The sequence below is a fragment of the Limanda limanda genome, chromosome 2 (assembly GCF_963576545.1).
Source record: "Limanda limanda chromosome 2, fLimLim1.1, whole genome shotgun sequence".
NCBI lineage: Eukaryota > Metazoa > Chordata > Actinopteri > Pleuronectiformes > Pleuronectidae > Limanda > Limanda limanda.
In genome coordinates, this window is record NC_083637.1 from 32,311,024 (window position 1) to 32,317,509 (window position 6,486).

Sequence of the window (6,486 nt, forward strand, 5' to 3'; positions counted from 1 at the left end):
TCCACTCAAATCCCCTAATTCCCCCCCCCCACCCCGACCGCAATTTATTGTTTTGATGTCAATGTGCATGGATTTTGCAGAAAGCTATTGATCATATCTAAAAACACTAATGTGTCTGTATTTCTTCTGCACTTCACAGTACAGTTAAACATCTACCCAATGCATCACTTTTTATATCGCAGGCAAATTTGGTTTCAGTGTCTTGTCATTTTGGCACAAGGGACGGGGGAGACATGGATTGAATCGCCGACCTACAGGTTAAAGGATGACCCATTGTACCTCGAGAGCTACAGCCGCCCCAAACAGCCCAGTTATCAAGATGAATGGACACATAACCGTCCTTCAGGCTGGTTGCCAATTTGCCCCAATGGCCTCTTTATGTGCCCGACTTAGAGAGGAAATTCACCCATGCAACTTGATTTTGCCGACCTCACTACATGTACGTTTTCACTACAACTATATTTTTAGAATGTAAGTGATTTTTCTGCATCCAAACCAAACAAGTAACCTTCCCCCCCAAAAAATACACAGCATTCCTCTTTTCTCTTACAGCATGTGTTGTTCTATCTTCTTCAATCATTACAACCTCTGCCCTCTCACTCTCTCCCAACACTTGACCATTCCATCTTTGAATCAGCAGTGTGCTGTAATGGGAGACTCTGTGACTCGTGACCCAGTAATCCCTACCATCTTGTAAAGTGCGCTATCCCTGGATGTTCTTCCAACTCATTGACTGAAACAGAATATTACAAATAGCTAAACATAGTTTTCAGCTATGTTGGAATTCAAATGGAGTACGTGTGTGTTTCACAGTAATTTAAAAACAAAACCAGAAAACTCACTTTTAATCTACAGACTTTATCAAGAAATACAAGGTTTGAATGTTGTATCTGTGTGTATATGTGAAATGTCAGAGAGGGAGGAGGTAAAAAGAGAGAGAGCTAGCTCAGAACACTTCTAAAAGTGTCACCTTCACATGCAGCCGTTTTCAGTGCCAAAATTTCAGAGTATAGATTCCTTGTTGTGACTTTATAGATGGTGGAGGCAGTTTGGACTACCCACCTCTGTAACTCTTCAGTGTCTTCCTCTTTTATCGCTGGATATTCAAAGGGGATCCGAGTTTAAAGAGTAGTGTGGAGATGCTGCCTACAAACAAGAAGAAGCGGGCTCACAGGGCCGGCTCCGACCTCACAAAAGAAGCTCTCCAGTGAGTAAGAGGGTTTGATCTAATTGATTTCGAAAGATTAAGTCAGTGCAGTAGAATGGTCTTCATGTGTCTTACTGAAGTAAACAGTCAGATAATTTGTTCTTGACAAAGAGGATGTAGTTGCGACTTTAAGGATGTTAACACATTTCTACGAAGTTGGAATTGAGAGTGATTTATACTAATTCTTATTCTTACCGTGTAATCCTTTATGCATGTTACGTATTTGACACATCTAACCAATATAGACCAACTACATTTTTTAAAATGTTGAATGATATGTGGAATTCATGATTTAATTTGATGGAACCCTGTTCAGTGCACAGTTTTTTTGTATATTAAATATAAATTCAGGAATATTGTACATCAGAACTTATAATTTTTTTGCTGACTGTTAACTGTCCCTGATGAATCCGAACAAACTCTAAGTTCAACTGGCTACACATGGAGGAGACTTTTAAGACGACTTCAGTCTTATCATTTGGTCATTGGCACAAACAGGATCGCCACAATGTATAGTAAAGGCTGATATAAGATGGTTTTCTGGGGCATTTTGCCTTTATTGACAGGACAGTAAGTGTGAAAGGGGGGAGGGAGAGAATGGGGACGACACACAGCAAAGGGCTGAGTCGGAACTGAAAACCCTCGGCCACTGCAGGAGGACTCCAGCTCGCACATGCAGGGCCCCTGCAAGCTCACCTGGCAGCATATATACATTTCTAAAAACATGTTTGTCATGTTGTGGATCATTGAGTAAAGTGTGGAGGACAGAAATGGTTAAATGAACTACATGACATCATCATCTCTTCAGAGGTCAGATCAAAACAGGTTTTTTATATTGGTAAAATCGCAAAACTCAGAGCACACTTGCATTCAGCAGTCCAGCTTGTTTGAAGTTGATTGATGGATATGTATATGTAAGAATAACTTATTTTTGCTTAATAAAAAAAAAGACATTCTTTGTGTGTTTTTTCACAGTTTCATTTCCATAGTCTCTGATAGAGCAATAATTTTTCAATTGGTGTAGACAGCTGTAATTTTGAAGGCTTATTGTATGAGCCGTTGCTTGTCAGCTTGCTTTAAACTTCTCTCTGCCACACACCCACAGACCTCTATCAGTCAGCTTTAGCTGCACCTTGCCAAGACAAGTTGTGTTGACCTGTATAGCAAGGGATAGTAACACAGGTTCTGCTGGATAGCAGCGCTGACCTGAGCCAACCTGTTACGGTATCCTTCCTAGTTTAAAGTCTGTTTTTAAAAGGTCTCAACTCTGTATTATTGTACCCTCTAACAACGGCTGTGTGGCCCAGGAGGTAAAGTAAGATAAAGTAAGTTGTTGGTTTCACTGCCTTGCGTCGCCCATTACACATTGCACCTTACACATCCACATAGCAGTCTGAGTGTAAATGATGCGTGAAATGGATTACTAGAAGAATGGGTAAATATGACCTGTAGTTTCTTTGGTTATTTCTCTTTGAATGGTGGTTAACACGGACACTATTTACTAACCTTAACCCTAATGTATGATGGTGCCATATCATTAAGGCTTTTGTAGGGTGAGGAAGAAAATGTTCAATTCTATTCTGAGTTTAAAAGGAATCTAGTTGTTGTTTAGTGTGGTCACAAGAATAAGACAATGCCGAATTTCTCAACATGCTGTTTACTTTTTAAACAGAAATTATCTTTAAAGACTTACTGGTGGAGCCTGATAATAGGTCATTACAAGTCTGTAGGTGGTTAAGGCATGGTCAAATTTTTCTGAATCTTTTTTAAAAACAGAACGTGCCTGATTTTTTTTTACATGGAATTAGTTTAAAATGTGAAATCCAAAAAAAAGATAAGAAGAAGATAAGATTCACGATTTAGCTGGATGCAAGGACGATGCCATTCAGAGTAGCTATACCATTAGATAATGTATCTCTGATGTTTGTAGGGTATTCTCTGAGTTTATTAGGGGTAATTGCATGTCACCCATTTTTCTATGTCCTTAAAACATGCTTGGAGTTTGGTTAGTTTTTTCTGGTTTAAACTAAAGTGTCACTGACTATTGTCCACATAGAAATTACATTTTACAGAGTGTTTCCTGAGAGTATTTCCAAAAGGAAGCATATATAAGGTGATTATTGGATATATTGGATAATATTGGATTATAAATAAAATGGGCCAGGCACAGAACCCTGGGGACTCCCATGATTAACTTTAGTGTGCACAGATGATGTTAATGATGTTAATTTCTACAAAAATTGGAATTGATTTGATAAAAAGGATTCAAACCAGCTTAGGGGGCATTCCTTTAAGCTGTTCCAGTTGATGTGATGGGATGTGCTGATCAATTCCATCAAATGTTGCACTAAGATCAAGGACAGAGTCGAACACTTTATCAGAAGCTATAAGAAGATCATTTGTGACTTTTGCCAAAGCTGCAGGTGCTTTGATTGGAAATAGCACCTGATTGAAAGTCGTCATGTGCATTATTGTTCTGTTTTGTTTTTTTGAGAAATTTGATAACTTAGCTTTAAGGATTGCAGTTCATAGCCTGATAATGATCTTATATTGATGTATTCAGTACAGTGTTTATTAAGGGCAGAATTTCTTGGAGTAGCTTTGGTGGAATGGGGTCTTAGACAAGTTGTTGCCTTAGAAGGTGAGATAATTGAAGTTAGCTCATCTAATTAATAAAAGATTGAAAATATCTAGTTCTTTCCGCCACCAAATCCCCACCCTGCCTCGCCTGAGCATGTCTCAGACATGTGGAAAGCACTCTCCTCTGGCTCCCTGTCATGGCACTATGTAGTCTTTCATACTTCCTCCTGCACCAATGGCGTCATTTCTATTCTTAGATGTGGCATTTGTGTTTGTGTCTGTGCTCTTTCCTCTTTTTCGACAGGGATATATCGAGGTGTAATGACATCTTGGGTAAGGGTCAACACAGACCTGTTTTTAAATTCTCTGAATTGTCTGAATCTTTATGTAAATGTCATTTTACAGACATACACAGACCCTTGAATATGTGACTGAGTAAATTAGTTACATTTGATAATAAACAAAAACAAAAAAAAATCCTCCACTTTTTAACTAAACTTAAGTTATATTTATTTGCTTATTTAACACTTAGCACTGTAAGGGCTTGGGGTTTGAGGCTTGGTTAAATGAATTCATCACCAAATATTTCTTCCTCTTTTTTTTCTGTGCTCCAGCTCCATGATCCCTACCTCAACAATGCTTTAAAATGGCCCTGTGACTATGACTGAGATGCTGCTGTCAACAAAATCTGATTTATTGACATGTGTTTGAGTCATGTGTCAGGTTAGGACAGGGGCATTCTATGCTAAAGTAAAGTTTACTGACAGGACTTCTCACCATTCCCCTGCCACCTGGCATTGTTGATACCCGCTACTGGTTGTTGTCTAAAGTTGAAATAATCATAGATTGCATAAGAGTGTTGTATTTCTAGTCCACGGTAGAAGAGAGCAGCCCCCGCGATCCTTCGGCTACAAATCATAGGCAGCTTTACGACCTGCAACCACTCAGCCTTTCCTGCTTAGATGTTCTTGGATGTCAGTTATGAGACAGCATGTAGACTAGAGTGAGAGGGATTTGACAAACATTACCAGAGTCTGTCCCAGTCTCAAGTCCCATGCAGTCCTCTGTTAGATACAAGTCAACAAATGTGGCAGAGATGAGCACACAGACAAGTAAACTCAAAACTCACCTTCACACCTTTGGCCTCCAGCCACCTTCAATAGATGCAGTAATAAATACAGTAGGCTACTGTGATAACACAACACTTAATGCACAATGCAGTGTATGAATATTATTAACAGCAACGTCTCTCATTCATGGTAAATGGTTTTGTATTTATATAACACTTTTCTAGTCTTGATGACCACTCAAAGCTCTTTACAGTACAGTTTCACATTCACCCATTCACACAAACATTCATACAGTGCATCTATTAGCAGCACTTTGTTATTCTATGGGGGGCCATTCAGGGTTCAGCATCTTGCCCAAGGACACTTCGGCATGCAGATGGAGAAGACCGGGGATCGAACTGCCGACCTTCAGGTTGGACGACGACCGCTCTACCCCTCAACCACAGCCGGCCATTCACTGTCACTTCCTGTTTAATTGACTCTCCACCAATGTCCAACCTGTTGTCCTAGAGCTGGTTCTCATAGTGATGAAAAAAGAAAACCCAAACACATGTAACTTCCAATCACCTCCTCTCTAAATGAGCTGTTTAGATGACCCCAAGGCCTTGGCTCTCCAGAGATTAGTCAGCAGTGAAAAGGTCTATAAATCTTGAAGATACAATTACACGACTAATACAGTTTGACCCTAAGAAGCGACAGAATCTCAAGTATTTAGATAATCTTCTTGATGTTTCATATACTTACTTGTTGCTCCAACATTAATTGCAACAGCGTCCCAACATGTGTCTTTTTTGTCTTATATGTGCTGAGGATAGATCTTGTTGAGCTGGTAATTTCAAGGGTAGCTCACAAGCCTATAGAGTGTGGGCACCCCTGCCATAGACTGTGCCGTATGCCAGGATGCCGTATGTCTTCATTTCTCATCTGCCTTATACAGGAGTTATAAGTGGCAACAGCTTGATCTTTTTTCCAGATGGCGTTTGGTGTACTGTATGTTGTTGCACTTTGCAAAGAGTTAATTTCTGACTGGCTTATGTTTGAAATTATTGAGTGTTGTAAGTGGTTGAGGTTTGTCTGACTGATTTTTTCTTTGGGCAGAAAGCTGTTACCACCAATACTGTATTGCTTCCTCAGTATTTCAAACAGTGTAATTGATACTCCCTCAAATATAAATAATCATTGCACTACATGAACTTTAGATTGATATTAAGATGCACACTTAATATATAAAATTGTAAATACCTACTGTTCATATTTCACAAAGGTTTTTTCTAATTTCGATTGTTGGTAATATTTTTATACAGTTTTTATAATTCTTATATTAATTTAGACTTTTTAAATACAGACACACTACAGCAAATTCCTTGTATGTGTATCCCTACTTGAATAACTCTAATAACCCCCCCGAATTTTGATATGTGCTGTAAATGAGTCATGCCCCAAGCTTTGATTTAAAAGATTTTTTTTGTCGCAGCGCTTGATGTTGATTCCTGTTACGTTGATGTTCCAACAAAAAGCAGCAGTTAGAGGTTTTTTGAAATTTAAATGGGGAAAGTGGAATTTCTTGTCTTGAGCCCTTAAGTTAAAACTTTATTTAATGCAACCTTTTTTAATAATGAATAAGGATAC